Source organism: Triticum aestivum, chromosome 7A (assembly GCF_018294505.1).
Source record: "Triticum aestivum cultivar Chinese Spring chromosome 7A, IWGSC CS RefSeq v2.1, whole genome shotgun sequence".
NCBI lineage: Eukaryota > Viridiplantae > Streptophyta > Magnoliopsida > Poales > Poaceae > Triticum > Triticum aestivum.
The window spans coordinates 738,514,354-738,536,170 of record NC_057812.1 but is presented as its reverse complement, the minus strand read 5'-3'; the positions used below and the strand labels follow the sequence as shown (position 1 = coordinate 738,536,170).

Here is a 21,817-nt window from a genome sequence, read left to right as displayed (position 1 = left end):
GTGTATGTCGGATGTTCGCAACATCCACAAACGACGTTTGGGGTTCAGCTCACTAAGCGGTGCATTAAGGACATAAGCTTTCTATTGTCCGCATAATTGCTACTGTCAACTTTCAACTATGTTTTTCTCTAGGATCATATCTAAACAGTAGAACTATAGCGCGAGCTACGACATAATTTGCAAAGGGTCTTTTGACTATGTTCAGGATAATTAAGTTCATCTTATGAACTCCCACTCAGATAGACATCCCTCTGGTCATCTAAGTGATCACATGATCCGAGTCAACTAGGCCGTGTCCGATCATCACGTGAGACGGACTAGTTATCATCGGTGAACATCTTAATGTTGATCGTATCTACTATACGACTCATGCTCGACCTTTCGGTCTCCGTGTTCCGAGGCCATGTCTGCACATGCTAGGCTCGTCAAGTTAACCCTAAGTGTTTTCGCTGTGTAAAACTGTCTTACACCCGTTGTATGTGAACGTAAGAATCCATCACACCCGATCATCACGTGGTGCTTAGAAGCGACGAACTGTAGCAACGGTGCACAGTTAGGGGAGAACACTTCTTGAAATTTTGTAAGGGATCATCTTATTTACTACCGTCGTCCTAAGTAAACAAGATGCATAAACATGATAAACATCACATGCAATCAAATAGAGTAGTGACATGATATGGCCAATATCATATAGCTCCTTTGATCTTCATCTTCGGGGCTCCATGATCATCTTGTCACCGGCATGACACCATGATCTCCATCATCATGATCTCCATCATCGTGTCTTCATGAAGTTGTCACGCCAACGACTACTTCTACTTCTATGACTAACGCGTTTAGCAATAAAGTAAAGTAGTTTACATGGCGTTCTTCAATGACACGCAGGTCATACAAAAAATAAAGACAACTCCTATGGCTCCTGCCGGTTGTCATACTCATCGACATGCAAGTCGTGAATCCTATTACAAGAACATGATCAATCTCATACATCACATATATCATTCATCACATCCTTTTGGCCATATCATATCACATAGCATACCCTGCAAAAACAAGTTAGACGTCCTCTAATTGTTGTTGCATGTTTTACGTGGCTGCTATGGGTTTCTAGCAAGAACGTTTCTTACCTACGCAATACCACAACGTGATATGCCAATTGCTATTTACCCTTCATAAGGACCCTTTTCATCGAATCCGTTCCGACTAAAGTGGGAGAGACTGGCACCCGCTAGCCACCTTATGCACCAAGTGCATGTCAATCGGTGGAACCTGTCTCACGTAAGAGTACGTGTAAGGTCGGTCCGGGCCGCTTCATCCCACAATACCATCGAAACAAGATTGGACTAGTAACGGTAAGCATATTGAACAACATCAACGCCCACAACTACTTTGTGTTCTACTCGTGCAAAGAATCTACGCAATAGACCTAGCTCATGATGCCACTGTTGGGGAACGTAGCAGAAATTCAAAATTTTCCTACGTGTCACCAAGATCTATCTATGGAGAGACCAGCAACGAGTAGAAAGGAGAGTGCATCTACATACCCTTGTAGATCGCTAAGCGGAAGCGTTCAAGTGAACGGGGTTGATGGAGTCGTACTCGTCGTGATTCAGATCACCGATGATCAAGTGCCGAACGGACGGCACCTCCGCATTCAACACACGTACAGCCCGGTGACGTCTCCCACGCCTTGATCCAGCAAGGAGAGAGGGAGAGGTTGAGGAAGACTCCATCCAACAGCAGCACAATGGCGTGGTGGTGATGGAGGAGCGTGGCAATCCAGCAGGGCTTCGCCAAGCACCATGGGAGAGGAGGAGGAGGGAGAGGGGCAGGGCTGCACCAACGAGAGATCAAATCGCGTGTTATGGGCAGCCCCTAGGCCTCATATATATAGGGGAAGGGGAGGGCTGCGCCCCCTTTAGGGTTTCCCACCCCAAGGGGCGGCAGCCAACCTCCAGATGGCATCTGGTGCGGCGGCCAAGAGGGGGGGAGGAGTCCATCCTTCCCAAGGCACCTCGGAGGTGCCTTCCCCCTTGAGGACTCTTCCCTCTAGGGTTCCCTAGGCGCATGGGCCTCTTGGGGCTGGTGCCCTTGGCCCATGTAGGCCAAGGCGCACCCCCTACAGCCCATGTGCCCCCCCGGGGCAGGTGGCCCCACCCGGTGGGCCCCCGGGACCCTTCCGGTGGTCCCGGTACAATACCGATGACCCCGAAACTTGTCCCGATGGCCGAAACAGGACTTCCTATGTATAAATCTTTACCTCCGGACCATTCCGGAACTCCTCGTGACGTCCGGGATCTCATCCGGGACTCCGAACAACATTCGGTAACCACATACAAGCTTCCTTTATAACCCTAGCGTCATCGAACCTTAAGTGTGTAGACCCTACGGGTTCGGGAGACATGCAGACATGACCGAGACGTTCTCCGGTCAATAACCAACAGAGGGATCTGGATACCCATGTTGGCTCCCACATGTTCCATGATGATCTCATCGGATGAACCACGATGTCAAGGACTTAATCAATCCCGTATACAATTCCCTTTGTCTAGCGGTATTTTACTTGCCCGAGATTCGATCGTCGGTATACCGATACCTTGTTCAATCTCGTTACCGGCAAGTCACTTTACTCGTTCCGTAACACATCATCCCGTGATCAACTCCTTGGTCACATTGCGCATATGATGATGTCCTACCGAGTGGGCCCAGAGATACCTCTCCGTTTACACGGAGTGACAAATCCCAGTCTCGATCCGCATAAAACAATAGATACTTTCGGAGATACCTGTAGTGCACCTTTATAGTCACCCAGTTACGTTGTGACGTTTGATACACCCAAAGCACTCCTACGGTATCCAGGAGTTACACGATCTCATGGTCAAAGGAAGAGATACTTGACATTGGCAAAGCTCTAGCAAATGAACTACACGATCTTTGTGCTATGCTTAGGATTGGGTCTTGTCCATCACATCATTCTCCTAATGATGTGATCCCGTTATCAACGACATCCAATGTCCATAGCCAGGAAACCATGACTATCTGTTGATCACAACGAGCTAGTCAACTAGAGGCTCACTAGGGACATATTGTGGTCTATGTATTCACACGTGTATTACGATTTCCGGATAATACAGTTATAGCATGAATAAAAGACAATTATCATGAACAAGGAAATATAATAATAATACTTTTATTATTGCCTCTAGGGCATATTTCCAACAGCCACCACTGATGATGCCAGTGCACGCACAGATAGCAGCCAACCGAAGAGGCAACATAAGGACCGGCACCCGAACGTGCTCCTCACCGTCAAGGAGGAATTTACTCAAGTGAACTCCGACGGGCATCCAATGGCGCCCAAAGAATTAGTCAAGGGGTACTCGCTTCAGCTCAGGTGCATTCTCCGGAGCACCGTCTCGATCAACACCGAGAACCTAAGGCATAAGGACCGAGGGAATTTGCGCAACCTCCTCTTCACAAAGCTGCACGAACGATACAAGTCCCCCGCTGAATTTGAAAACACACGCCTCTCAGGGAATAAAGTGAACAGTGCCGCCCTCACGACGATGAGCACGGCCCTGTCTACTTGGAGAAGCGCGGTGAAGAGAATGATTGACAAAGGTGATAGTTATGAGAATATCAAGGCGAAAAATCCTTCGATCAGCGAAGATGACTACAAGGAGTTCAAGATCAAGTGCGAGAGCAGCGCAACCTCCGAATCAAGTCAGTGGGGGATAGAAATGCGGGAGTTGAACTTAGGGGAACACAAACTCGGTCCCGTCGGTTACAGAGTGGCAGAGCCTATATGGGACAAGGAGGACGCGGAGCGTGCCGAGCAAGGCCTACCGCCCCGCTTCGAGAAATACCGTGACAAGCAGACCAGGAACTATGTTAGGGCCCGGTACAAGGAGGACCCGGTAACAAAGGAGCTTACCATGGATCCGAAGACTAGGGCGCTTGAGCTTGTTCTGGCGAAGGAGACTGAAAGCAGTAGCGCGGGGTCGTCTCAGAGCACCCCTTGGGACAACACTCTAAATAGGGCGTTGAACGTAATGAAAAACAAGGATAAGCTCAGTAAGCCGTCGTTAGCTGGTCGTGTGGCCGGCAAAGGCTTGTCCACAAAATGGTCATCATACTATAACGCTGGTGGGTGAAAGGAGAGAAAGACCAGCTCGGAAAGCCAGTCGCGCGAGGTTCAAGAACTCAAGGCACAAGTGGCGCGGATTCCAGAGATTGTCCAAGAGCAAGTGCAACAACAACAGGGATCGACGCTCACCGGCATTATTCCTACCTTGATTCATGGGCTGGCGACGTGGATTGCGGGCGGCCAACAGGGGCCGCCCCCGATTCCCGGCTTCACAGCCAGCAACTCGCACAACGCGCAGGTGGTGCCATTGGTGTCTCCGGCGGAGGCAGTATTGGTGTCCCCGATGCCGGCACGGGCATTCGAGCATAATGCACCCGGGTGTATGCCGGCCGGCACCTCGACAGCAAGCATCCCCTCTGTCAGTTGCACGCCCGCCGTTGGCGGTGCCTCAACATTAGCCGAGCTCGACGCCATCATCACGGTAACTAATTAAGCCTCTCGGTCGAGGACTTCATCTCCTTGCCTTTGACTGGGCATCCCTAACGCCCTACATGTTTTCGTAGGGCGCCGCCGACGTTCCGTGCACTCTCCTGCACTTCGTGAACGACGAGTTGGTCGATGTCGCCAAGGGCAAAATCATTCAACCGGGCAACCCCGTGTTCCACGGTAATACGATGCCACCCACCGTGTATAGGGTTCAACTGGTTCAGGTGCTGCTAGGCTGCGACGAGTTGTTACCTCCGATTCGACCCGCCGGGGCCGACGAAGATGATCTGATGACCCTCAGCGCCTGCCTAATATGGCCCATGTTTTGGCCGAAGAGCCAGATTCGTTTGGGGGCGGGGGACACCACCCCAAAGACAACACCGCCGCAACGCTACCGGACATGTCGGACATCCCTATGGCACATGATCCGAACATGCATATGGCACAGGATCCGGACGACGACGACAACGACGATGGTACATTTACCAACGTCGATAAGTACTTTGCCGAACATGGGTACGATGAGGAATTCTTGGGGCCTCCTTCTCAAGAACCCAACCCTACAAAAGACGATCATGATCTAGCTGGTATCGCGGAGAATCCCAATTGCAACAGGCGTCGTCTGGCGTTCAGTTCTCAGGAGACGCCTCCAGCTGCCGACTTCACTGAGCCTCAGATAGCCGATGTGCGAAATATTATCAGCCCCAACACACTCAAGAAGGCGGTCTGTGAGCAAAACTTGGTCCCATTACAGCAGAAGAAGGGACGGAAAAGAAAGAGTAACAAGGGTGCGAGCCAGCCGGCACCGAGTACGATCCGTGCTCAGGACGGGCCACCTTCACCTAAGGATATCTCGAGGAGGGTGCATGTGGCGGGTAGGCCGATGCTACCGACTAATATGCTCAATGCCACAACCGTTGCTATGCGGAGTCTGCATGACAGTGTTCTTTCTTTGGAGAAGCGGCGTCTCAGAGAGAATGGCGTGGCATACCCGGTTTTCGTGGCTAAGGTGCCAGAGGGCAAGGGCTTTGTGGATAACTCCATCGGGAGTACGATCGTCCTGCGGTTTGATGACATCTTCGCTATGTTTAACCTTCATCCGCTGCACTACACCTTCGTTCGGCTATTTTCGCTGAGTATGGAGATGCGGATCATTAGAGACAAGACCCCGGACATCGTGATAGTCGACCCCTTCTACATGTGTGCCAAGATCTTGGGCAGCGCTAGGGACCGGCAAGTCGCGAGTTCTTACCTCAAAGGCGTCATTCTGTCAAACCCAGATAAGGATAACTTCCTCGTGCCTTACTTTCCTGAGTAAGTCGTCCCCTCAACCGCCTCGTAACATATGATTTCTTAGATTTCGATCATTCTTTTTCTAACATTCCATGTTTTGTGCAGTCACACACATTGCACACTCATCCTCTTAAGCCATGGCCACGTATTTCGACTCGGACCGTCAGTCGAAGAAAGACTACACAAATATCAAGAAAGTTCTTGATGATGTTCTCCTTGGCTACGCCAAATCTGGAGGCACCTTCACCAGGCCAGTTCGTAAGTACGGAAAGCATGTGTTCGCCCACAATACGACGTTCTGCTGCGTCAAGCAGCCGCCTGGCGGTCAGAAGGATGCCTACTACGCCCTCCATCACATGCAGGCGATCGTATGGGACCATAATCACCTTCTGCTACCAAATAATCTCAAAGATTGGGCTGCGAGCTTGTCGGCAATCCAGGACGCGGACATTAGACAAGAATTCTTTCGCATCCAGTCAGAGTTTGCGGAAATCATCCATCAAGATGTCCTTCATACCTCAGGGCAGTTCAACCTCAGAAATCAACCGTCCAACAATGAGATAGACACAACACTACAAATGCAGGCTGACAACGCCCGCGATTTCATGACCATCACGAGAGACGGCGGCCTCATCCACGCTCCGGTCCCTTGAGTCGAGTCGAAAGTAGTGATGCTATGTGTAGTTCTGAAACATCGATTGGCTAATGTTGTAATTAAACTTTAATGAACTTGTATGTCTCTTTGGTTTGGACAGTCGTTCAACTTAGATGTAATCGATGCTATTAATGTGTTGCTTTTCTCTTCCGATCCTTTTGTTGCATACTTATATATTTCTTATGTATTGTCTGTGAATTGCTACTAACGTTTTGTTTGCCTAGTGCATAGAGATGCCGTCGTATGTCGTGTACAAGGGTAAGGTTCCTGGAGTCTAGGACGACTGGGAGGAGTGTCAAAGACAGGTTCACCGTTTCAGCGGTAACAGTTACAAAGGGTACACCACTAGGGTAGAGGCGGAAGTTAGATACGCGCGCTATCTAGCGGGAGAGAGGAGAGAGCGTTGGAGGAACCGAATGAAGACCAGTTTCATCACGATTATGCTCATCGTGATGACCGCACCTCTCTTCTAGTTGATGGTACTTTAGATGATCGATATCGACTTGTAATGTGAAGACAAACTCGCTACTCGCGGTTTCAAGACTTGTAATGTTCTAACTTTGTTCGGTATTTTAAATTTGGAGACTAATATGATGAATTGTATTCGGAGACATGTATTTGATGAATTGTATTCGGAGACTTGTAATGGCGCACCGTGGGCTATATTAATGGCGCACTGCATGGTGCGGATACTAATGGCGCACCACAGGTGCACCATTAGTAAAAATACTAATGGCGTGCTAGTAGTGGCGCACCTGTAGTGCGTCATTAGTAGGCAAAACAGGTGCGCCACTAGTAGGCCTTTTCCTAGTAGTGCATAAAAGACTCAAATTTCTTGTACCACTGCCGAGGAGCTTGCTTCAAACCATAGAATCTCTTCATCAATTTGCAAACTAATTGTTTCTTGCCTGCAATCATGAATCCCTCTGGCTGCTCCATGTATATATCCTCTAGATCACCATGCAAGAATGCAGTCTTCACATCGAGTTGTCCCATGTATAGGCAATATCATACCTAGTGCATATCACCTGCTCTTGGAGGCCTCCCATCTCGTGTCCCTTTGTATGGGCCAAGATAATACCATATGCAACCCACTCCGACATGCGCCGTGACGTCAATCCTCCTGCCAATGGCGGCGGCTCCTATTTGGCACGCAGGTTGTCGCAGATAGACCATGGGCGTACCCCGTCTCAGCGATGGTATTGGTAGGGGCCAACCCATTTTCCGAGTTTCATCACACCTGGTTTTGGGAAGGTTCTAGACCCTTCCTGGACCGATATTTTTTTCCTTTGGGTTTTTCTTTTTCTTTTCTTTTTTTCTTTAGCCTTCTTTTCTATTCTTTTTTCTTTCTTGTTTTGTTTTCATTTTTCTTTTAGAATTTGTGAACATTTTTTAAATAATGAATAGTTTGTGAAAACATTATGAAATCTGGGAACTTTTTAAAAATTGATCATTTTTTAATATTGTTAACATTTTCTACAAATCCACAAACAATTTTGAAACTTCGAACCTCTTTTCGAATTGGCAACATTTTACTAAAATTCGTGAATTTTTTTTATCATTTTTTAAAAATATTTTGAAAAAATTATGAACATTTCCTGAATTCGCGGACATTTTTTCAAACTGGCGAACATTTCTTGAATACGTGAACATTTTTGTCCTGAACATTTTTTATGAAATCGTGAACATTGTTTGAATATGCGGACATATTTTCTAATTCATGATGATTTTTAGGATTCGTGAACATTTTTTCTGAATCGTGAAAATATTTTTGAAGTTCTTGACCAATTTAGAAATATGTTAACTTTTTTTAATCCATTAACATTTTAGATTTCTTGAACATATTTTTTTGCAATTCATAATTTTTTGAAATTTTAGAACATTTTTTTAATACTGAATTATTTTAACAAAAAATAAAACAAAAATGGAAAATGAAAAAGGAGAAGTGAAAAATGAAAAAAGGGGCGTCGAGGCCCGCAAATGGGCCGGGCCAAATTGGCATGTTGGGGAAGGGAGGGTGCGCGTTCGCACGATCCCTGGCCCGAACCAGACCAAAAAGTGGGTCCCGTCATTGGCATCGGCCTCTCCTGACGCATCCCCCTCCCCAATCTCTAGGAAGGCTGGCCGCAGCGAGAGCTCCCATGCCCAAGAAAACAAGTGTTCGGCGACAAAGCTCTCGAGCACCTCCAAAGCCTTCTCAGCAGATCCCTGAGCATGACGGCACCAAATCTGCTTCTCCGTGTACCCGGATTGATTCCAAAAGGTAAAACATCCACATGTACATGATGGTGTGCATTAAGATTAACATATGAATTTACCCCCTTTTATCTATCCCACAGCTGAAATTTAACACACAGATTTATGGAGCTCAATTTTGATTTCCAAACATTTTTGAAGCTTAATTCCATGGAGCTAAATGGGTTCGTAGAGCTCACTAGTCGCTCCCTCACACTATCCCCAACCCTAACCCTCAATCCCCTTCCCCCAGCCCCGCCGCCATGGCCACGCCACCGCCGCAGCCGCCGACCATCCCCGACGAGCTCCTGGAGGAGGTCTTCATCCGCCTGCCCACCCCGGACGCGCTCGCCTGCGCCTGCACCTCCTTCCACCGCGCCATCAAAGGTCGTGCCTTCCGCCGCCGCTTCCGCATGCTGCATCGCCCTCCCTTCCTCGGCTTCATGGACGCTGGCGGCTTCCACGCCGCCCAGGCGCCGCACCCCTCCGACCCGCTCGCCGGTGCCCTCGCCTCCTGCGCCGCGGATTTCTCCTTCGTCCCGGATGTCGTCTCTTCTTCTTCCTACTTCATGCCGACGGGCGTCCAAGACGAACGGAAAGGCCCTCGTTGGCGCCCATGCGACGTCCGCGACGGTCGCGTCCTCCTTGATTGGAGATCCCTCTACCCCGTTTCGTCCAGATATGGACCTACCACGAAGACGGCTGCGAGGTGAGCATCCTCTTGGACTCCAGGGAGATCGGTGACAACGAACTCTGTGACCGCCTCACGTGGACCATGTTGGAAATATGAGCAATTTACCTAATGATTTTATTAACAGAAATATTAGATAAAGCATGACTAATATAACGGGGATAAAACTAGTCATGTGATCTGACAGAGATAAGGTAAGTAACATATGCATATATGAACTGCAACCAAGCTTATGTAGAGCAGACAGTAGGGCAAGTTTCATATATGAAGTAGAACCTAACATATCTAGGGCAAACACTAGAAGAAGGAACTGTGGCAAGACCTTGAACAGAAAGGAGAAGATCACATACGGGACAGCAGCAGCAGTATAACTGGACTTGGGGTCGGTGTCCTCGCCATCCATGTCGTCGAGGAGGTTGTGGACGTCGGGGAAGAAGTCATCGCCGGGGAAGTAGTTGTTGGAGTCTGGGGCGTCCGTGATGAAAAAGTCAGTAGTTGCGCGGAGCGCTCCCCAAAAACCTTATCACCCTTCTCCCGTACAGGACTCACAGAGGTGCGGTTTTGGAGGCCTACTGTCCCGACCTGCGGTGCACGCTGCAAGCCGGGATGGGGAAAATTGTAGCGGCAGCGCAGTGCTCAGGAACTTGGTGGCGAGAGGGAGATGATCTTCTGGTGTGTCACTCTGGAGAGGAGCGACCTCTCTTATATACACTACAAAAAAACACATCCGTGACATTTTGGGCCAAACGATTTTTTTCTGTCATACATATGACACTTCTATGACGATAATTGTGACAAAACCTGGTATCATCATAGATGTGGTGGGCTCCTACTTCTATGACAAAAAATCATGACAGCAAATGGGCTTTTCGTCCTGGGCGGGCCGGAGACGCAGCTGCATGACATTCTTTGGGCCGTCCATGACGGAAAAAACCGTGGTAGAAGCGAGGGGGAGGAAAATTTCAGGGAGTTCCCAGTTACGGTGGGAGGTCGGGGCCGAGCGATGCGCGTTTCTCTCGTACACGTACGCGCGTGTGTGCGAGGCATTGGCTCTAACTGAACCCGAGCGATTGCACTGCAGGCTATGCGTTACTGAACCCGAGTGATCGATCTATGGCTGTTAACTGAACCCGATCGAGCGATTCCTTCGCTACTACTGCTAACTGAAGCCGATCGATGGGATGAACAGTGAGCGTTGCGGGGGGGTTTGGATGAACAGTGAGCAGTGGCGTTGCCTCTGGATGAACAGGACCCCGCGGTGTGATGGAGGGCTAGATGAATAGTAGACGGTGGAGGGGTGCCCATGGAGGGGTGGATGAACAGCACCCCGTGGTGTGGAAGGCTGGATGAACAGTAGATGGTGGAGGGGTGGTTGAACAGGACCCTGTGGTTTGCAGGGCTGGATGAACAGTAGACGGTGGAGGGGTGCCCGTGGAGGGGTGGTTGAACAGGACCTCGTGGTGTGGAGGGCTGGATGAACAGTAGCCGGTGGAGGGGTGGTTGAACAGTAGCCGGTGGAGTAGCGTGCAGTGGAGGCAGGATGAATAGGAGCCCGTGTAGGCTGGATGAACAGGAGCCCGTGGAGGCTGGAGGAGGTCGACGGTGGAGATGAACAGTATCCCGTGGAGTCCCGTTTTGCGGTATGCCACACCCCTCCCGATGAACAGGACCCCGTTTCGACCGTAGCGCTCCAACACAAGTCCGTTTCCTCCGTTTTGCAGTACGCCACACCCCTCCCGATCAACAGGACCCCCGTTTCGACCGTAGGAGGTCCGTTTCCTCCGTTTTGCGGTACGCCACACCCCTCCCGATGAACAGGACCCCGGTTTCGATCGTAGGAGGTCTGTTTCCTCCGTTTTGCGGTACGCCACACCCCTCCCGATGAACAGGATCCCGTTTCGAACGTGGCCGGTCGAACACAAGGCCGTTTCCTCCGTTTTGCGGTACGCCAGGCCTCGTTTCCATCGCCTGTTCCGTCCAAGCCCTCTTGATGAACGCGACACATTCCGTTGTCTCCCCATGACACGACACATTCCGTTGCCTCCCCATGAACACGACGACGACGCTGTTGCTCCGTTCCGACCCAGCCATGTACACGAGCCCTGGCCGTACGTATGCGCGAGTAGGCGTTTGAGGCCCCACCCGTATGTACACATACGTGGCTGTAGTTTCTTTCTTGCACCCTGGCCGATGTACGTACGTGTACATGCTACGTGCGCGCCTCTACTACGACACGTGCGCGACTCTACATCGACCAATATATATGTACGTACATGTTCGCAACCAGAATGACAATGCTACGTACGCTTTGACCAGGTGGGTCCCGACTGTCAGGCACTTCCTTGCCTGCGAAGATGTAGCTGGTGGGTCCCAGCAGCCAGGGGGCGAATTGTTTTGGTTTTTTTGCCCGGACGCACTTCCTTGCGTGCGAAGGTGTAGCTGGTGGGTCCCAGCAATCGGGGGCCTGGTGGGTCCCAGCAGTCAGGGGGGCGAATCATTTTTTTCCGGACGCACTTTCTTGCGTGCGAAGATGTAGCTTGTGGGTCCCAGCAGTCAGGGGCGAATCATTTTTTTCACGAAATACGGTGGCCCGTCCGATTGGTCTCCGCTGTCAGGTGGAGTAATAATTATTTTGCGCGTAATAAGGATGCACTTCCTTGCGGCTGCCATGGACCCAGCTGTCAGCCTCTCCATGTAGAGTACTCTTCCGATGGAAGTCGGTCGTTGACCACGTTGACCACGCCGCGCCGAGATCACCAGGGCGATGGTCTGGACGACGGTGAGGCCTAGGAAGGGACGACGCAGAGCCAGGGAAGACGCAGCAGTGGAAGCCCACGCGGAGAGGAGTACGAGGGTTCACTGGTTCCGCTGCGGTGTGAGGCTGCCATCGCCGCAGAATAACAGGGGGTGTGGGTGAGTAGAGGGATGGCCTGTCCAGCGGTGGGAGTAGTACAGGGCGGTGAGGCCTCCGCGGCATCACCGCCGGCCACGGGAGGCAGGAGCACGCGACACGATCGACGCTGCTTTGGGCGGCTGGAGCAAGAAGACCAGAGGTTGAAGAAGCACTATGGTCGTTGGATGGACATCGTACGATCACTGCAGCTAGAATCGTTTATATTGACTAAGTTGACAAAGCCCTTGGTACGCGTCAACTTAGTAGGCCCACAGCTCGGATTTGGCAGAGAACATATAGCCCATTTGCGATTTGTAAGAATGTACAACCCATTTTTTTTTTAATTCTAATGGAATTTACTACAGCCCATTTACAGTTTGTTAAAATTACAGCCCAACTTCTAGCTAGGACAACGATTAATAATTTCAAACAACCGCTCAAAACAGAATTCAAAAAAAATTCTCACATTTTGATGTGATCCGAAATATTTTTATCCGAAATTTCTAGTCAGGTTAAATATAATTTCAAAATAAAGTTGTATTATGTTAAAATCCAACGAAATATTGCGCGCGCAACAAGTAATGAAATTAAAATTTTCAAATTCCAAAAATAATATATTTTTCAAACTAATTACGTGTTTGGTGCATAGTAACTGTCCAGTTATTATAGTTACATCCCATTTATTATTTATTAAATTCCATTTTCTTGTTAAACCTAATGCATACCTCCTAGGAAAGTTTGCAGCCCAGCGGGGCGGAGAATAACAAGTTGACCCGGATATTGTGTACAACTGTCGGCCCAGTTGCATTGCTGATTTTGAAAAAAGCTATTTTTTATACACACATTTAATTTTTTTTGTATAGATAAGGAACATTTTTATACACACATTTAACAATTTTTAAATACATGATTAACACTTTTTAAAACATATTTTTTTAGTCAACAATGGGCCCACAACGAGCGGAGGAGGTCACAATACACATATTTTTTAAATACATGATTAACACTTTTATAAAAACAATTAGCCCACAGCGAGCCAATTAGCTCCAGTCGGCCCACAGTGGGCCGACAGGGGCCAGTTGGCCAACTGTAGGCCGACTGGAATCCAATCGGCCTGCTGTGGGCCGACTAGGCCCAGTCGGCCTGCAGCGGGCAGACGGTGTATTATTTTTGAAAAAAAATACCCAGCGTAATATTTATGAAAATTAATAAAAAATGTATTATTTAAAAAAATAGCGAAAAAAGGTTGTGTAGTACAGTACAACCTAACATGGTTACTCAGTCCACATTCAACGACGCCGAAAAGACCCGAACAAGGCTTCTGTACAACTTTTTGAAGTCACTGAGCTCAATTAATAACTTAAGAAAAAAGTTAGATTACAGTAGAACCTAATTAAAAGTTGTCATGAGCAAATAAATAATTCAACGAGTCCCACTTGTGCGTGCACGTGCGCGCGCGCACGCGTGTGTGTGTGTGTGTGTGAGAGAGAGAGCCATCGGCCGATGCTCGTAAATACATCTTTCAGCCATATGCATTGTTGATGCTCAGTAAAAAATTATATAGTTTACATAATCATATAGAACATCATAGCACACTGAACTTGCATACAAAAATTTCACGCACGCGGCACAATCAGGATGGAAGTAGTGGATCGCTATGGGAAGGGCTATGTTGAAACCAACGAAGTCGTACATAACGGTTCATCGTCTTTATCAATGACGGAGAAATATCTTGAATGTTGTGCAAAGAAAATAGACAGACAACACAATAAGTTCTCTTAGCACATTAAGTTGACGTACAGCCCTTTTTCAAAAAAGTTCAGGTACAAAATTAGAACATGTCACAATCAAATGTACTGGCATATTAGTGCTTCACACCCATAGCTCGAATTTAACTAGTATCTGATAAGATTCAGTTGTTACCTCAAATTAGAGCACATCCAGGCAGCCAGCCCTGCCTCTTCTCCCAAAGAAGCAGTGGCCTCCGCCGCGCGATGGAGTAGGCCCTGTGCCATCCATCGTTCCGAGCAACACGGGGAAAGTCTGACGTTGACTCCTGTAATGGACATCGTTGACGGACCCTGGCACCAGCGGCGGTGACAGGACTTCGATTGATGGATTGACCACTTCTTCGAATGCACGAACACTCGATACAGGTACATCCCTAACGTGGTCCGTGGCGGCTTTGGTGGCGATGAATAGTACAACCCCAGTTCCTGCACCGGTATCTCAATACCAATCACCTTCGGTATGGTGGACGGCTTCTTCATCCATGCCATAACCGTCAGAGCGCAACTGTCTGGAGGAACAAACATACTTACGAGCTCACCTCCAAGGTCGTTGATAAGCTCGTTCATGGACTTGCTGTTCCAAGCACGTCGAGGCATGCCGTGGAAGGTAAGATTTGTTAAAAGCTCAAGCTCAGAGGGCACCGAGCCCCATCCTGGGTGCCACCGATCAAAGCTCACCAATGCACCATCGCAGAACAAACGCCGGGAAGATTCGAACATATGACTGCAATCGAAAGTTGTCCGGAACCTGACGAAGAAATCAGCCAGTGGCGGACAGACTTCGACGAGCAAGTCACTTATTTGGATGCCGTGCGCAATGCCAAGAGCTTTGACAAGGTCATCCGGCGAGACGGGAGGCCGGTCGCCGTTGATGGTTACCATCAGCACTTTGCCGGCAAACTGGTCGTCAAGCGCCGCCATGCCACTGTTGAGCGACAGCACGCAGCGACCGAAGGCAGGACAGACCTCAGGATCTCCGGCTCGGAGATCCGCGTTGACCGGCGACATGATAGTGTGCTTGAGTATAGGGAGTACAGGAGGGGGATTTGGGGGAACTGGAGTAGGAATCAAGATTCCAGAGGTGGGGGAGGGGCGGGAGACTGCGGATGAAAAGGTAGCATGAATTTCGATCACGCGCCAATATGCTCTCGGCGCGCAAGCGCACGAAAACACCGGTGGCGCCCACATGTAGGCCTAAGAGTCCTTATTCATTCTTTTTTGGAGAGCCCGGCCTTTTTTTAGGATCTTTTGAGAGCCCGGCCCGAGAGTCATAATTGACCTGTTTGGCATTGCGTTACTACTCGGCCCATATTCAACGACACCTCACTGGCCCAAACAAGTGTACATTATCGAAAAGACACTGAGCTCAAATTATATAACTTGAAAAAAAGGAGATATACTCTGAACACTGGAGAATGGTGATGCCCTCATTTATCCCACCAGTAGTTCGAGACAATAAACAGTTCGAAACAACGATATATACAACATTCAAACACTGACTTGTGACTACTACTAACATAAACAGCAAGACATGATAGTTCATAAGAAGTCTTGCTACACCACCGAAACACACCCATCTGCAGCGCTCAGACTCTCGTGATCCTGACGAGAATGACATTCTAAACAGAAGCAACTATTACATAGTAAGAGTGACATAGACGAGGATGACCAAATGACAAGGAATATGCATAACAAAAGAAAGAACTACCCATCCAGAACCAGCAGCAAAGACAACAAAGTCATTCGAAGAGATGATCCAACACCATTATAATTTGCAGCCCTGCTTCAGCGACCAGTGATCCGGAGACACTAGTACTCCGCCCTTTCGATGCAACAGCCCAATTACCTATCAACCTGAAGGCTCGAACCACATCACTGCCTGTCGTAATTGAGACATCCAAGGATCAAAGTTAATCCGGATGCCTTTGTCATTCTCACCTTATTTTGGCTGCAGGATGTATCATTGACAATCAGGGGAATTTGCTCCCGGACTCCTAGGGCTCATCGTGTAGACACAGTTTTCCATAGCAAACAGAGCCTCTCTGCCATCAAGGTCCTTGCCAACGGTGATCTCCTGGTTAATCGGATAATTGAGTCCGAGAAACAGAGAGTGTGAACCAAGGTTGTTTACCTGCCTCCAACTAAAAAATCCTAAAGCCCCCAACAAGATGGTATCCTGCTCATAGACGTAACAGCCACTGTCCGGATACTCACGTATTACACGGTGCTTCTATACAGTGGGGTTTTTGCAATATAACTTTTCCGGCTCATGTGTCCAAATGACCATCAATCTTTTGCCATCATCTGGTCGAGTGAGGAACCAGTTGTGCTTCCCTGTTTTTGGCAAAGGTGGTGTGATTACAAAGGGCAGTAACTGTAGGGACACTGCATCATATCAAAAAGGACAGACATTGTTAATGTAAGATCAGCATTGATCAGAGTATGAGTAGGATAATGCAAGAAACAACATTGATATGTCCCTGTTGGAACTGGGAGGAAAATACAGGGAAATGTATACTGGGTTCGAAAATATAAAAGTGCCATGCATGGTTATACTCATGTTATCTCACAATCGATTCTTCACAGGAAACTACCATGTCATGCATGTTATGTAATCATGTTCTGTCCTCACAAACAAATTCTTCAAGGTAACTAACAGATCATGCATTGTTATATACTCGTGTTCTGTGGGCAAATTTTTTGTGAGGATATTATTCTAGCCATTGATTGCTGAAGGGCGAATATAGGTATATACACATGGTAAGCATTGCAGGATTTCACTACTTCCAAATATAGAGTTCTCCATATGCACATTTACTCCCCTAATGTCTGGTTAGATGAAACCAACAGTGTGGTGCATGTTTCTACATCATGAAAATGAGGAAACTAACATGGCCATTGATACACACTCATATTTAGTAGTAGTATATAGATTACTGTAAAATAAGGATAATATCCATATATTCCTAACTGTTTGATTATTCAGGGTACAAATTGGTTGTAATGACATGGTCACAATCGCATGAATTAACTCATTCCAAATATAGCTGATTTACGGCATCTCTAATACATTGCCATAGTTCTACTCAAATTCTGCTCAAACAGAGATATGCCAATCATCACAAAAAGTTCAAACAGTGTCATGGCGTCATCATTAACATGAGAGGAAACAACTTACACGCGCCGTCCCAGCAATACGTGGTGCCATCTACTTTGTCGATCGCGTAGATGATGCCATTGTGTTCAATAGCATCACAGAAGTGTGTATCAGCTTTGACGATGATCCACTGCGAGCCGAGTTGTCTCCAGCTAAAGAAGGCACCGGCGTAAAGATAGGCGAGTCCACGGTCGAACAAGGCAATTAGCTTGAAGTCTGCGTAATTCGCATGTTGTGTGGGCACTTGGCACATTACAATCTTCTGCAAAACAAGGTCCGTCCAACTGACGTAGTAAATACAGATGACTTGGACCGCGATGGTAATACTCTATATAATCCAACGGAGGAAGGATAATCTCATGGGAGGTCTGGAAGTTCACGAGCACCAACTTTTTACCGTCTTCTCTGAAGGCAGCCATCCAGTGGGAGTTCATGCCGACCCAGTACATACCTGCCAAGAAGTTTCGGGCGATGGTGATCGGATCGATGTCAAGGGAAATGGTGTACGGCGACCCACTACATACCTGCAAATAAGTTTCGGCTAATGGAGATCGGATTGAAGTCGAGGGGCATCATGCACGCCTCCGTATCATGGTGAGCCAATCTCACAAGACCAGATAGCAGCAAGCAGGGTGTCTTGAAAAGCTTAGGCCTCGCTTCGATGATGGCCATGTGCATGTCCCTCGAGCATGCAGCCAGCCGCAGGGCGCTCAACATATCCATACACAAACAACAGAGGTCGAGGATGTCACTGGGGAGATTGCTCCAATCGTAGCTCATATGGATGCTGCGCGGTTCACGTTCGGCCATGGTGGAGTTTGGAAGGGGGCTTGATTTACGGGGGAGAAGGTTGTCGGTGCTGGAGCGGCTAGCGAGGGAATAGTGGTACTAGGGGAGGCGAGTGAGGCGACGGTACATGGGGGCACAGTGAGATGGAGATGGAGTGGTGCTAAGACGAGGCGAGGCGCCAATGTCTTGTACAACGGCGGTGACAGACTGCACTGTGCACAGGGTGAGGCTGACTTTGGTAACCTGAACACGCCGCCTGGACTAGTGTCAGGCGCAGGGTGTTGTCACTTCACTGTGAGGACCGGATGAATAGTATTTTGACCATCATGAGTACTCCAGTATTATATAGCGTAAATAGGTCTCCCGTGCTAGCATGCATGTTCACTTCATCATTCAGGTATGATACGTCTCCAACGTATCTATAATTTTTGATTGCTCCATGCTATATTATCTACTGCTTTGGCCTATATTGGGCTTTATTTTCCACTTATATATTATTTTTGGGACTAACCTATTAACCGGAGGCCCAACCCAGAATTGCTATTTTTTTTGCCTATTTCAGTGTTTCGGATAAACAGAATATCAAACGGAGTCCAAACGGAATAAAATCTTCGGAAACATGATTTTCTCACCGAACGTGATCCAGTAGACTTGGACCCTACTGCAAGGGATCAAAGAGGTGGTCACGAGGGTGGGGGCGCCCCCCCTAGGGTGCGCCCCCCTGCCTCGTGGGCCCCTCGGTGCTCCACCGACGTACTCCTTCCTCCTATATATACACACGTACCCCCAAACGATCAGAACAGGAGCCAAAACCCTAATTCCGCTGCCGCAACTTTCTGTATCCACGAGATCCCATCTTGGGGCCTGTTCCGGAGCTCCGCCGGAAGAGGGCCGTCATCATGGAGGGCTTCTACATCATCCTAGCCCCTCCCATGAAGTGTGAGTAGTTTACCTCAGACCTTCGGGTCCATAGTTAGTAGCTAGATGGCTTCTTCTCTCTCTTTGAATCTCAATACAAAGTCCCCCCCTCTCTTGTGGAGATCTATTCGATGCAATCTTCTTTTTGCGGTGTGTTTGTTGAGACCGATGAATTGTGGGTTTATGATCAAGTCTATATATGAATAATATTTGAATCTTCTCTGAATTCTTTTATGCATGATTGGTTATCTTTGCAAGTCTCTTCGAATTATCCGTTTGGTTTGGCCAACTAGATTGGTAGTTCTTGCCATGGGAGAAGTGTTTAGCTTTGGGTTCGATCTTGCGGTGTCCCTACCCAGTGATAGAAGGGGCAGCAAGGCACGTATTGTATCGTTGCCATCGAGGATAACAAGATGGGGTTTATTTCATATTGCATGAATTTATCTCTCTACATCATGTCATCTTGCTTAAGGCGTTACTCTGTTTTTAACTTAATACTCTAGATGCATGCTGGATAGCGGTCGATGAGTGGAGTAATAGTAGTAGATGCAGAATCGTTTTGATCTACTTGTCACGGACGTGATGCCTATATACATGATCATGCCTAGATATTCTCATAATTATGCACAATTCTATCAATTGCTCAACAGTAATTTGTTCACCCACCGTAGAATACTTAAGCCCTTGAGAGAAGCCACTAGTGAAACCTATGGCCCCGGGTCTATTCTCATCATATCAATCTCCATCACTTTTATATTGTTTTGCTATTTACTTTGCTTTTACTTTTTACTTTGCATCCTTATATCAAAAATACCAAAAATATTCTATCTATTAGATCTCACTCTCGTAAGTGACCGTGAAGGGCATGACAACCCCTAATCGCGTTGGTTGCGAGTAGCTATCGCTTTGTGCAGGTACGAGGGACTTGAGCGTGGGCTCCTACTGGATTGATACCTTGGTTCTCAAAACTGAGGGAAATACTTATGCTACTCTGCTGCATCATCCCTTCCTCTTCGGGGAAAACCAACGCAAGCTCATGACGTAGCAAGGTATCATCCATATTGCAAGCAAGCAGAACCAAATTCTCGTGCATGCCCAATCAACGCTCTGCCGCGATGCATGCAGTGGTCATTCTGGTGCATCAAGGACGGCATGCAGATCGTTCCACACTTGAGAAGAGGAAAAATGGAAAGGTAGAACGCGGCAGCAGAGGAAGAGAACGCTGGCTAACGAGGCTGGGAGGGGATCGAGCAGGAAGTTAATGCTCCACGCCTAAAGGTTTTGGGAAAACCTAATTTTCATAAGGTGACTTATACTCACCTAAATGGAGGGAGTATTCCTTAACCAGAGAATGTTGTGTCTCCCACTCACGTGCTCAAAAAAAACTATGACACACATATTTTTATCTGTTTGCATAGGTCCCACCTATCAGGAAGGATGGGCACGTACACAAACAGGTACGACTCATCAGTCTACCCCGCATAGCCTTTTCGTTTAGTCTACCTAGCCGTCTAATCAACTGCCTGCACGCCACTTCTCCCATTTACTTCTCCATCGGGAACCGATTCTCCTCGGCTTCTTCACCTCCCCTTCGTCTTCATTTGCATCCAAACCCCACTGCGTTCACATTGTTTTAACCACTTTAAATAATCATCTACTACTTCAGTTAGACTAGCCATCTAATCCTAATTCTCCAAACCACAGCCCTCCGTTCCAGCGGTTCCAAACGGCGATAGAGATCGAGATGCAGGTTTTTAGCGTCCAACATGTCCTCGTCGAAGGCTTGATGCGCATAGTTGCCACCGTCACCGTCCACCCAAGGGTTGTTCGACAGTGGATAAACAATGTATCCAACTCCCTCGAAAAGGTAGAGACGAGGGTCATTGGTCTCGACGCAGAGTACACGGAGCGTGCCCCTGGGAAGATCCAGCGCGCCGCCGTCCTTCAGCTGTGCCTCAAAGATGAAGTTTTGGTGTACCACATCATACACTCGCTCTCCATACCAGGTGAGCTTCACGATTTCTTGTCTCGGGAGGATGTATACTTCTGTGGGGCAGCCATCGAAGGGGACAAACAGAAGCTGGAGCCGTACAACCTTAATTGGAATAGCATCGCTGACCTACAAACCAGAATCAAAATTCCTATAGAAGTTTGTGATAAACAGACACCATCCCTATTCGACGTAGCAAATTTTGTGCTCGGTACAAATCTTCAGAAGGGTGACGAGACGGTGGCATTAAGGTCGTCTGGATGGGAGAATTATCCCTTGACATTACGAGCGGATAAAATATGCTGCCCTCGATGCCCGTGTGAGTTTCGAGATAGCTGCAAGGTCCAAAGAGCTTGTTGCGAAGCCATCTCCCACGGAGAATGAGAAGAAGAAGAAGAAGAAGAAGAAGAAGAAGAAGAAGAAGAAGAAGAAGAAGAAGAAGAAGAAGAAGAAGAAGAAGAAGAAGAAGAAGAAGAAGAAGAAGAAGAAGAAGAAAAGGCCGCTCCAGCAGGAGGGCATTATGGATGGATGAACTATTTCCTCTCTTGTAAAAAGATTATTCCCTCTCGGTGTATATTGATATAAATGGACTATTTCGATGGTGTGCATGTCTTTGGAACAGAGTAGTAGCATGGGTCCGCTTGACTATAAGGAACTACTAGCAAAAATGCCCATGCGTTGTAACGGGAGAAAAAAATGTCACGACCCTAACTCGATAAGTATTCCCTCTCATCCCACACGCGATCAAAAATCTATCCTCGACCAAAAATCTATCTTACTGGCCTGTTCATTTAATCAAATCAAGACTCATGCAAACTCGAGACTCTGAATAT

At 48.0% G+C, this 21,817-nt stretch overlaps 1 pseudogene; it reads left to right on the top strand.

Annotated features, from left to right (window-relative positions):
- Positions 1 to 9,019: 9,019 nt before the first annotated feature.
- The window catches only part of LOC123153957 (uncharacterized), a 32,964-nt pseudogene continuing 20,166 nt past the window's right edge, over positions 9,020 to 21,817 (top strand).